Source organism: Felis catus, chromosome C1 (assembly GCF_018350175.1).
Source record: "Felis catus isolate Fca126 chromosome C1, F.catus_Fca126_mat1.0, whole genome shotgun sequence".
NCBI classification, from domain to species: Eukaryota; Metazoa; Chordata; class Mammalia; order Carnivora; family Felidae; genus Felis; species Felis catus.
The window spans coordinates 104,304,853-104,315,212 of NC_058375.1; the positions used below are offsets into that span (position 1 = coordinate 104,304,853).

Consider the following 10,360-nt stretch of genomic DNA (forward strand, 5'->3'; position numbering starts at 1 on the left):
AACCAAAGGCAGAAATAGAAAAAGCTGCTTTGGGGTGGGAAGGATGAGTGGGTGGTGTCTTTGGAATTGGCAAGACAGACACCAAACAGGGAAACTAACGCTTAAAAAATGAAGTCTTAGGCAAGGTTAGGTATTTAAAGAGTAGGACGCAGCAAGGCAGCCTAGTTGCAGCCTCTCACAAGAGGAGAAAGTGGTCACCTTTGACTCCCAAGACTCTCTAGTGTAGGTTTCCGGTTGGATCACAATGCTTCCGGCCAAGATTCAGGTCTGACTGCGGTTCAGATTTGCAGGGAATATAACACGTGTAAAACTCAGAGCTGCTTCCTCGCGTAGCCTAAACATGTTACGAACGGAAACGAACCTGGACCACGGTACAGGCAGTTTCTCCCTAGCTTTTGGAAGTGTGTGCACCGTGGCCTTGGCCTACCCAGCACGAACCACCCACAAAGAGTTCCTTTAAGCCTGTACACTAAAGAAAGCACCTACGAAAGAACACGCCCGCTCATGCGAACCGCGTTCACTGCGGGGCCTTCACACATGTTATGTTCATAACAAACACACTTTTGACCTGAATATACACGCAGCAGCACAGAACCTCCATACCCAAAAACACCCATACTGTAAACCCACAAAATGAAACAAAGGCAAAACTCAAGAAGATAAAAAGCCCTTGAAGCACTGTAGCAATGCATAAAATCGGATAAAACGTAAACCAGCTTGGTTAAGCCAAAACACCACCGTGCAAAACAACACACTCTTCTGTCTTTATCACCAAGAAAAATCAGGGGAAAGCGCGAACGCAGTCCCCCACTACCACAAATTATGCAGTCGAGTTTCCCACATTTGGGGAAATCGCAGGGGTCAGCACATCCCGAGTGCAATGGATAAGCCTCGCCCTGGGAAAACCACCTTCCTGATCATGGTATCTCCCCTGCCAGGTAAGTATGACTTCCGCCTCCTCCGCCCCACTACACCCTCTCACGCCTGACACTCTCTACACACGGTCACTTCCGTCCACACACCCCCGAGCCTCCCTAAGACTTTGCCACACGCAGCACACGCACTTGCAACCAACGGTCCTGGAATGGCTCCCACAGCACGCGAGATCATACGCTATTTAAGCGGTAGTTACCGAAACAGCAGCCCCTGCGCTCCCCTATTTGCATAGCACACGCCCTATCCGTGACGTCACGGGAACGCGCCTTCCCTCCAGCCCATGCCTAGCCCTTGCCCCTTCCTCAATATAGCCAGCCAACCCTCAGGAGGGTGAAATTGGCTTGTCCCTCTCTTCCTCCAAGTGCCCGCCTGCTGGGGCAGAGGGTGTGAGTTCTGAACCTCCGGCCGGCGGGGAACCTGTCTGGGAGGCTGCTGGCGCCTGTGTACCTTTCTTTAAATAAATAAGGCCTTTTGCAGCGCCTCAGTGGCTCAGTCCCCTTAGGGTCTGACTCTTGGTTTGGGTTCTCTCGCTTCGTCTCTCTCTGCCCCTCCCCTACTCAAAAGCGCACATGTGTGCGCGCTCGCGCTCTCTCGCGCTCTCGCGCTCGCTCGCTCTCTCTCTCTCTCAAAGTAAATAAACATTAAAAAAAATTACCTTTCAATGTGTAGAGCGCAACATTTAGGACTACAAAGGAAAGGGTTCCTTTCAAGTTCGGTGAGTTACCTCTGCGATGCATTTCAAAAAATTTTTGAAGCTATCCGGTATCGAAAGAAACTGAATTTATGAAACTAGACACAACAGCCAGGTGACTGCAAACCAACCCTTCTGTTTTTACCCCTATTGGTGTTCCAGGCTGGAAACCCAGCTTCAAGGCTATGTGAACATTAAAAGTAGATTCTGTTCTGTTGCTCAAATCACAGAACATTTACTGAAAAGTTCTCCTCTGGAAACGGTAAAGCAAGGGCTCTGTGGCCACTGAGGCCACTGAAGGACATGGCAACAGGGATTAGGCGACAGTGTCGCAACTGAATGTGAATCAAGTTTGATCCAGACCCCATTCCCTGAATCCTGGCAGCCAGACGCACTGTCCAGGTGCGAGTGAAGAAATACGTTCCGGAGAATCTGACCAGCCTTGTAACAGAAACACCGTGTCCGGCTCCATATTGCTTCTATTTCCCTTGCTGCTGCATCTCACAGCTTAGAATTATCTGCTTGCTTAGCTCTACCCTGGGCATGTGACAGCTAAGATTTGCAAAATCTGCTTTGCACCTGAAATCTACCTCACCTGAGGAGACGAGGAAGTAGGTACAGAAAGGACTATGCTCTGTTTAAGATGTACAGGATCGACATGACCAGATTCCTGTACACAGAGATCAACTGACCAAGGACAAAAAACCTACACGGCCTCCCTCAGATGTCTGCAGATGTCAGCCACCTTTTGACTCCAGCCCCCTCCCACTTCCCCCTTTTGCCAACATAAAAGAAACTTGGATTTCATGCCAAGAGGAGATGGTTCGTTGGGAGAATAGTCCACCATTTCCTCGGTTTGCTGGATTTCTGAATAAAGTCGCTTTCTTTGTCCCCACGTCTTGCCTCTCCATTTGCCTGTCACACAGGGAGCAGGACGAGCTTGGACTCGCTAACAGCCTGAGAGGAAAGACGTGGCATCAGCCTGTAAGGGATTGCCTGGAGAGACTTGGCTTTAGATACTGCAGTCGGGGAAACAAACTTCAATATAAAACCGAGGGCAACTCCCAAAGACGGCAAGGAGAACTGTGGATTTACAGCCAAAGGAAAGAGTGAGGGAGTCAGTGACTGGAAAATTGCTACAAGGAACTTGTTTAGATATCAAGGATGGGGGGATTCTTGCTGGAACTGGGCTTGGAAGGCTGAGGACTAGGACTAACTGAGGGCCCCAGGAGCCTGACTTCAGTTAGTCAACGAGGGAGTCCTTGCCAACCCTACAGTGCCGCTCCTGTTAAAAAGCAAAAGCCAAGCAAGAAGAGCAAAGGCTTATTTATTCAGGGCTTGCGTTTTTGCAGAGACTGAAATGAAAGGAAGGCAGAGGAGTGGGAGAACTTTACAGTAGAAAAATGGGAAGGCTTCAGGTGTGCCCTGACCTGATTGGAGGCCGTTGGCATGGGTAAGCTGTAGGCAGGTATTAACCTTAAAAAGAAAAGTTATTTTCCCAGCAAAAATGGGCTTATTTGGGAACAGCAGAGAAATGCAATCCAGGACATTCATGCTATGGCAGAGCCACAGGCAAGCTGAATAAACAAAGGAGGGGAATATCACTAGATGGAGGAGAAGGAGGCAGTTGAGAGAGGCTGTTTTGAAGTAAAGTCCATGGGAGAAAAGCAAGAGTTCAGGGTGATGACTGTTTCTCATTGGCTCCCTCCACTGGGGTGGGGGGGGTGGGTGGGGGGGGAGGGGGGTGGTCGTCAATTTCTTGTAGGAGATGCAATATACATTCTTCTTCCTATTGGGGCCTGTCATTGATGACTCTTTCCCGTTGAGAATTCTTCTGTTGGGGTCTACAATTGGCAATTCTTCCTGTAATTCATGTTGAGTGGTATAGCTCCCCCTTCTGGCCTCCCAACTCCATTCTAGTGAGGTTTCCCGTTCTTAATTTTCACACTGGCTGACTAGAATTTAGAGGTATCCTGTGAGGTTGGTGGGGGTGCATACCTGGCTTTCTCTGGTTGGTCCTAAGTTGGAAGCAGGAACAAACACGAGGGAAATTATCAATTACCAAGTCCTGGCATTGTGGATGGGTATACTGGCATGCTCAGACTGTTCTAACAGAACACCACAGACTGCCTTAAACAACAGCAATTTATTTCTCACAGTTCTGGAGGGTGGGAAGTCCAAGATCCAGGTGCCATCAGGGTAGGTTTCGAATCCGGCCAAATATGCTACCCCCAAATAGGCCACTTTGGCTTAAGGATTATTTTCAGCGAAGGGCATGCTTGAAAAACAGATGCAAGAGTGCTCTGACCTCCTTTCTTCTTCCTAAGAGCAGAAGATAAAATTGCCAAGGGAAAGATGCCCTCCCTATACCAGGAGGAGAGAAAGGGTCTTGTCACCAGATTTAGGAAGTCGAGGCTGAGAGAAATCTGTACAAACAGACCTGGTTAAAATAACCCTGATCTGTGTCTTTTGCCTCCTCGTATATTTTGGTTCCTTTTCGTAATTACTACTCTTTGCCGCACCTAGTACATGACCACTTAGGTCTAAGTACTTTTTGGATCTTTCTTCTTCCTTGAAAGCTCCCATGTGCATGGGAAGGATTTCTATGTTCTTCTCCTGCTAATCTGTTTTATGTCAACTTAATGCTGAGGCCCAGCCTGAGACCTTAAGAGGGTAGGGGAAAGAGTTTAGCCTCCCCTACAGCTTCCTTCTGAGGCCTCTTGTCATGGCTTATAGGCAGCCCCCTCTTGCCATGTGCTCACAGGACCTCTGCTAAGAAGAGGGGGAGGGGAGGGTGTTGAGGAAACATATCTTGAGTTTTCACTGCCCCAGAGGTGTTAATCCAGGAGTAGCAGGTGGTGCTGGCCACAGCACAGACACCTCTTTGCTCCACTAAAAAACAATCAAGAGCTATTTTATTATCAAGAACCATTTTGGGGGTGACTGGGTGGCTCAGTGCCTCAGTCGGTTGAGCCTCCCACTTCGGCTCAGGTCATGACCTTGCGGTCCGAGGGTTCGAGCCCCGCGGCGAGCCCCGCGTCTGGCTCTGTGCTGACAGCTCGGAGCCTGGAGCCTGCTTCAGATTCTGGCTCTCCCCTTCTCTCTGTCCCTCCCCCACTCACGCTCTGTCTCTCTCAAAAATAAATAAACATTAATTTTTTTTTTTTTTTTTAAAGAACAACTTTGGCCAGAGAGTCTAAGGATCTTTGCTGGGCAATTACTGCTTTAGCAGATTCTGCAATAACTTTAAGAATTAAGAAGTTCCTGATCATAGATAGCCTCATTTATTTTTATCCCTTGTCAGGGAGCAGGGATCTGCCAGTAAGAGTGAATCCTGACTCATGAAAGCCTGGTAGGTCCTCTCTAACTCACAATGTAAACAGGGATTCGGCCAATGAGATGGCTCATTTTGCTTGTGACAAGCTAGGGGCAGAATGAGATTTTGTCCTAGACTTAAATAAAAGGTTGTTCTAAGTTCCAGAGGTTCCCCCCACCCCCCACCCCGTTAGCAATGGTCTGGGGGATAAAGATAAAGGTGTTATCTTTCCAGGCCAATGCCAGAGGAAAGGAAAGGAAAGGAAAGGAGAAAGGGTTTCACGTTTTGTTCAAGTGTGAAATCTTGATCTGTTGTCTTGGGTGGGAGCAGTCTACCTCAAAGGCAACTGCTTCTTTTCATCACTTTGATTTGAAAGTCTCCAGCATCTACACAGGCCCAGGTATCAGGTGGAACGTTTTTTAGCTGTGTGATGTGTACCCAAGGGTCCATGCTTCCCAGTTTTGTGGCAGTATTTGTGGTCAGGAGCACTTGGTTAGATCCCTCCGAATGAGGCTCACGGGCAGTCTTCCTCTGATGACATTTCCAGAATACCCAGTCACCGGGCTACACGGACTGTGACCAACAGAATCTTTTCAATTGGGATCTGGGAAGTCTTCTTTAACCTACTGATGATAGATGTGCCTGAGCAGAAGACACTACAGACTTACAGCAGCTGGTAATCCTAGCATGAGGTGACAAGGGAACAACATAGGGTTACACACTGACAGAACTCTGAGAAGTCTGCAAGGTTTTTGTTAAGGTTTGTATTTTTCCAGTGATATGGAGATTGTGGGGGGTGCACGGCAAGTGGAAAACACACTTTCTTTCTTCCTTTCTTTTTTAAATTTTTTAAGTTTATTTATTTATTTGGAGAGAGAGAGTGAGCAAGCATGAGCGGGGGAGGGGCAGAGGCCGAGGGGGAGAGAGAATCCCAAGCAGGCTCCACACTGTCAGTGCAGAGCCCCATGCAGGGCTCGAACTCACCAACCGTGAGATCATGACCTAAGCCTAAATCAAGAGTCTAGACGCTTAATCCACTGAGCCGCCCAGGCCCCCCGGAAACACACTTTGTAACAGCCTTTATTCTTACTGTGGGGGCATCAGCCCGTCTGGAGAACGTAACGTACCAGGGCGAGAATATATTGATGACCTGTACTAGGTGGCAACTGGATGAAGTCCAGCTGCAGGTGTTCAGAGGGTCCAGAGGGAGGTTTGAGGCCTTTAGAACAAAAATAGCTTTTCCAGGATTACAGACCTGACCGGTCAGACATTGCTGGTAGACTAATTTTGCAATTTTATACAAGTCTCCCCACACTATGGTAGGTGAAGGAATACAAAAACCAAAATACAGGATTTGTCAGAGAGCCCGGAAGAACAAATTGGCCGTCTTGGTTTTCCACTGGCCCCAAATGTTCTCGTACTTCCCAGCCCTTGTTCACTCAACCTCTCTTTTTCTCATTCAGGAGCAGATTGCCTGGCATGTGATGGGACGTTAGGATGACAAAATCCTGGCAACGTGGGGCCATTCTTTGCGGAAGCAGAATGGGATTTCACCACCTGTGTCATCATCTTTATAGAGTCTGTTGCTATTGTCTTGCATTTTAGAAAGGCTCCATTTCCCTTGAGCGGCTCAGGTCATGTTCTCACAGATCGTGAGTTCGAGCCCCGTGTCAGCTCTGTGCTGACATCTCAGAGCCCGGGGCCTGCTTCACATTCCGTGTCTCCCTCTCTCTCTGCCCCTCTCCCACTCACGCTCTGTCTCTTTCTCTCAAAAACAAGTAAACGTTAAAACAATTGCTTTCAGTAAAATAAGAACATAAAAAAAAATTTAGAAAGGCTTCCATCTCTGCTGTTTCTGCTTGGGCCCCACTTCCTCATGTTCCATATTTTGCCTCTGAATACCCAAAGAAGCCATGTTTCCACTTCAAGGGGGAAGCAAGAAAGTTAACCATCCTCTGAGTTTTGTCCTAGGCCCCAAATACCTGTTAGCACCCGAGAAGAGCCAGAGCCCAAACATGTTCCAGGACATTAGCTTCCAACAAACCTTAGCTGATGCTGGCGTCAATAGCCCTGCCTTCGGGAATTTATGGAATAACTCCTATTGTTCGCCTGACAGTCACCTTTGTTTGGACCCTACCTTGGATTCCTGAAGAAACATGTACTCTCGACTCTTCTCCAACATAAACGCCTAGCCCCAAGCAACAACGAGACTTTTTCTCCTTTACTGAAGTCTCAGAAGTCTTTCTGAGTCTCCCAGACACTTGGTCTGCTAGTCTCCATCTGTCACTCACCCTGTTCAATAAACTTTATTTTCACTTTCTCTGGCTCCTGTTTGATCTCGATCCTTCGTGAAACCAAGGACCCTCTTGGCCAGTCCTGTGGGACCCGCCCCTAGGTCTCCGGACCCAGCCTGCCTGCATCACCAGCATTCTTTAGATTTGCAAATTTATAAATATATTTTACAATTTCCAGAAGCACTTGCCTTTTTAAATTTTCCTAATGTGGCACTAACACATTTAAGTATCTTTTAGTTTCTCTGTAATAAGAAGCCAAAAGTAGATAAACCTATTATTTAGTCATTAATGTTTTGATATTTTGTCTTATTTGGAAATGGTCTAGATATTTAATGAGTTTAACTTATCGTTTCACCCAACTTAGCAAAACCGTAAGGTTTTAGGTTACCAAAAAGAAAACTACTTAAGTAGACACAACATGAATTTATTTGGCTAAAGTTGATTTTACTCCAGTAGAGCAAAAGTTTTATATTTAATGCTGATAACTCTAAAGATGTGTCCGTTTTAATTTTTTTTTCAACGTTTTTTATTTATTTTTGGGACAGAGAGAGACAGAGCATGAACGAGGGAGGGGCAGAGAGAGAGGGAGACACAGAATCGGAAACAGGCTCCAGGCTCTGAGCCATCAGCCCAGAGCCCGACGCGGGGCTCGGGCTCACGGACCACGAGATCCTGACCTGGCTGAAGTCGGACGCTTAACCAACTGCGCCACCCAGGCGGCCCTGTCCGTCTTGATTAAACCATCAACCTTGGGGTGCCTGGGTGGCTCAGTCGGTTAAGCGTCTGACGTCAGCTCAGGTCATGAACTTGGGGTTTGGTGTCCGAGCCTTTCCAAAATCCAGAGTCACTCTCAAGATAGCCAAAACAAAGAGCCAACGACTTGCATGTTCCAGGCAGACAGAAAGCCTAGCCCGGTAATGCAAAATCAGACAAACAGGAAGACCATAGCTATCCGTGGGACAGAAAGGATCAATATAATGGGTTTGGATTTGAAAAGAAAGGGACAATGTGAAACTTTATTTTTCTTAGTTGGGCACTACAGATAGAGATCCAGAACTGATTCTGGTAAGAATTTTCACTCTGGGGGCACCCGGGTGGCTCAGTCGGTTAAGCGTCCGACTCTTGGTTTCAGCTCAGGTCATGATCTCATGGTTTTGAGAGTTTGAGCCCCCCATCCCCCATCAGGCTCTGCGCTGGGATTCTCTCTCTCTCTCTCTCTCTCTCTCTCTCTCTCTCCCCATCTCTGCCCCTCTCCTGCTCACACTGTCTCTGTCTCTCTCAAAATAAATAAATAAATAAATAAAGAAAAGAATTTTTGCTCTTCACTGGCTTCTGCCAGTTTTTTCAGGACCCCCTCCCTCTGCAGTATCCTCAGTATCTACCAGTTTCCCCTTGCCTATTTCAAGAATTACATAGCAGTTTACCAGAAAATCCCTCACAGTTTCATCAACTCTGGGAGGGGCCCACAGGGGCCCTCCTTTGCAGGTAGGTATAGGAGTATCTGTAAGGCCATTAACTCAGAAGGCTTTTGTTTACAGTTGTGTGGTCTCTTCCGAGTGGAAAAGCAATTGGGACAGAGGATCAGTAGAAGGAGTCCTCAAAGGAGGACAGAGGGGAGCAAAAGGAGTCACATCAGTGTTACGGTCTTTTGTTTTAGGTACCTCTGACGTCCTTTTTCTCCATTAGCCTTTTGCAGTGAATCTTGCAATGAATTGGAAGGCTTCTGGAGGTTTTTCTTGCCAATTAACACCGTTATCCCATTCTGTTTAATTTGAGAACCTTTCCTTTTAAGTGCACTTCTTAAATTGTCTTATCCTTTGGAATGTTCCCCGTCGTGGCCATCGTAATTCCAAGTTGTTTTTAGTAAAATTTCGCCATTTCTACAGATATGCCCAGCTCCTGGCACCATAGTTTTTAGACATAAAGTAAGCAGGTGTGCGTGCCAGAAGGTGGCGTGCTTGGCTCTTTAGAATTTAAGGATCCTATTAGCTAAGTAAGCCCTGTTCACACAAAACCAGACAAACGTAGGCACTTCAACACACCAGCAGTAACCAAAAGATATCACTGGCAAAGAGAAGGCCCTGCACACCACCAGCGATTCCCAGCATGGACTAAACCAGTAGACTCCAGTAAATGGAGACTGTGGACTGGAAAAGGAGACAGGACTCCAACGTGTACTTGTGGACTGAACGAAGGGCTAAGGACTGCCGCTCTGTCGGAACCTCCCGTCAGTCTACACTACCCCACGACCCCTAGACTGGGAAACCAGTTAGATCAGTAGCTCGAACACACACACAGAAGCGGAGCTCAAGCCAAGACAGACTTACCAGTAGTCCTCAGAAGTGGCGAGAAAGGCAGTGAGCTCACAAGGCACCATGCCTGTTTCTCATTGTCCCTGAATGCCATCAGAAGTACACTTTGGATCCCCATGCTGCACCAAATCTCTTAAAAATACCCAATTCAACCTAGTAAATTTGAAGATCTAATTGGCTTCATTAAATGATTCATGAATCAGGCAGCAGCCCATCTAGCAAGCACAGGGGAACTCCGCGGGAGGTTAAACAGGCAGAAAGGTTTTTAAAGGCAGAAAGGGCATAAAAATCAAAGAAGAAAGGAACTTATTAGCGAGAAATGCATGATTTAGGCAAGGCTGCCCTCCTAAGGGGAAGAGGGAGGAGTGTACCAGTAAAGTTCCTAGTATTGACCAGGAAATTCCATGTTGCCGGTTACAATGTTGAAGGTTACATTTCTGGGAGGTTGAAACTGCAGTCAGGTTAGGTGGTAAGTCCTGTCTTACTGACTTGGGGCCTTAACCCAAGTGATGCCATTTTGGGCCTGTTTTGGTTTTGTTTGTTTGTTTGTTTTTTTTTTAATATACTATTGCCGGGTGAACTGGGGAGACCCGGGGTCCTGGGGCCTCCTCACTCCAGCCAGAACCTGAAGGAGTTGCCAAAGGTTCTTGGTCTTGCCAGGAGAAGGAATCAAGAACAGACATGTAGCACAACAGATGAGTAACAGAAGCAAAAAGTACACTCCTGGAGATATGAGAGCAGCCGAACTTGAGCTCAAGAGTAAGAGCCCCAGTGAGAGTGCTAGTGACAGAGGGAGAGTGACAGCGGGAGG

The 10,360-nt window shown here is 47.3% G+C and overlaps 1 non-coding gene across 1 annotated transcript; it reads right to left on the reverse strand.

Moving 5' to 3' along the window:
* Positions 1-782: 782 nt before the first annotated feature.
* Positions 783-946, reverse strand: LOC111559054. The gene has a single exon (XR_002740079.1). It is a non-coding gene; the product is annotated as a U1 spliceosomal RNA (small nuclear RNA).
* Between the last annotated feature and the right edge of the window lie 9,414 nt (positions 947-10,360).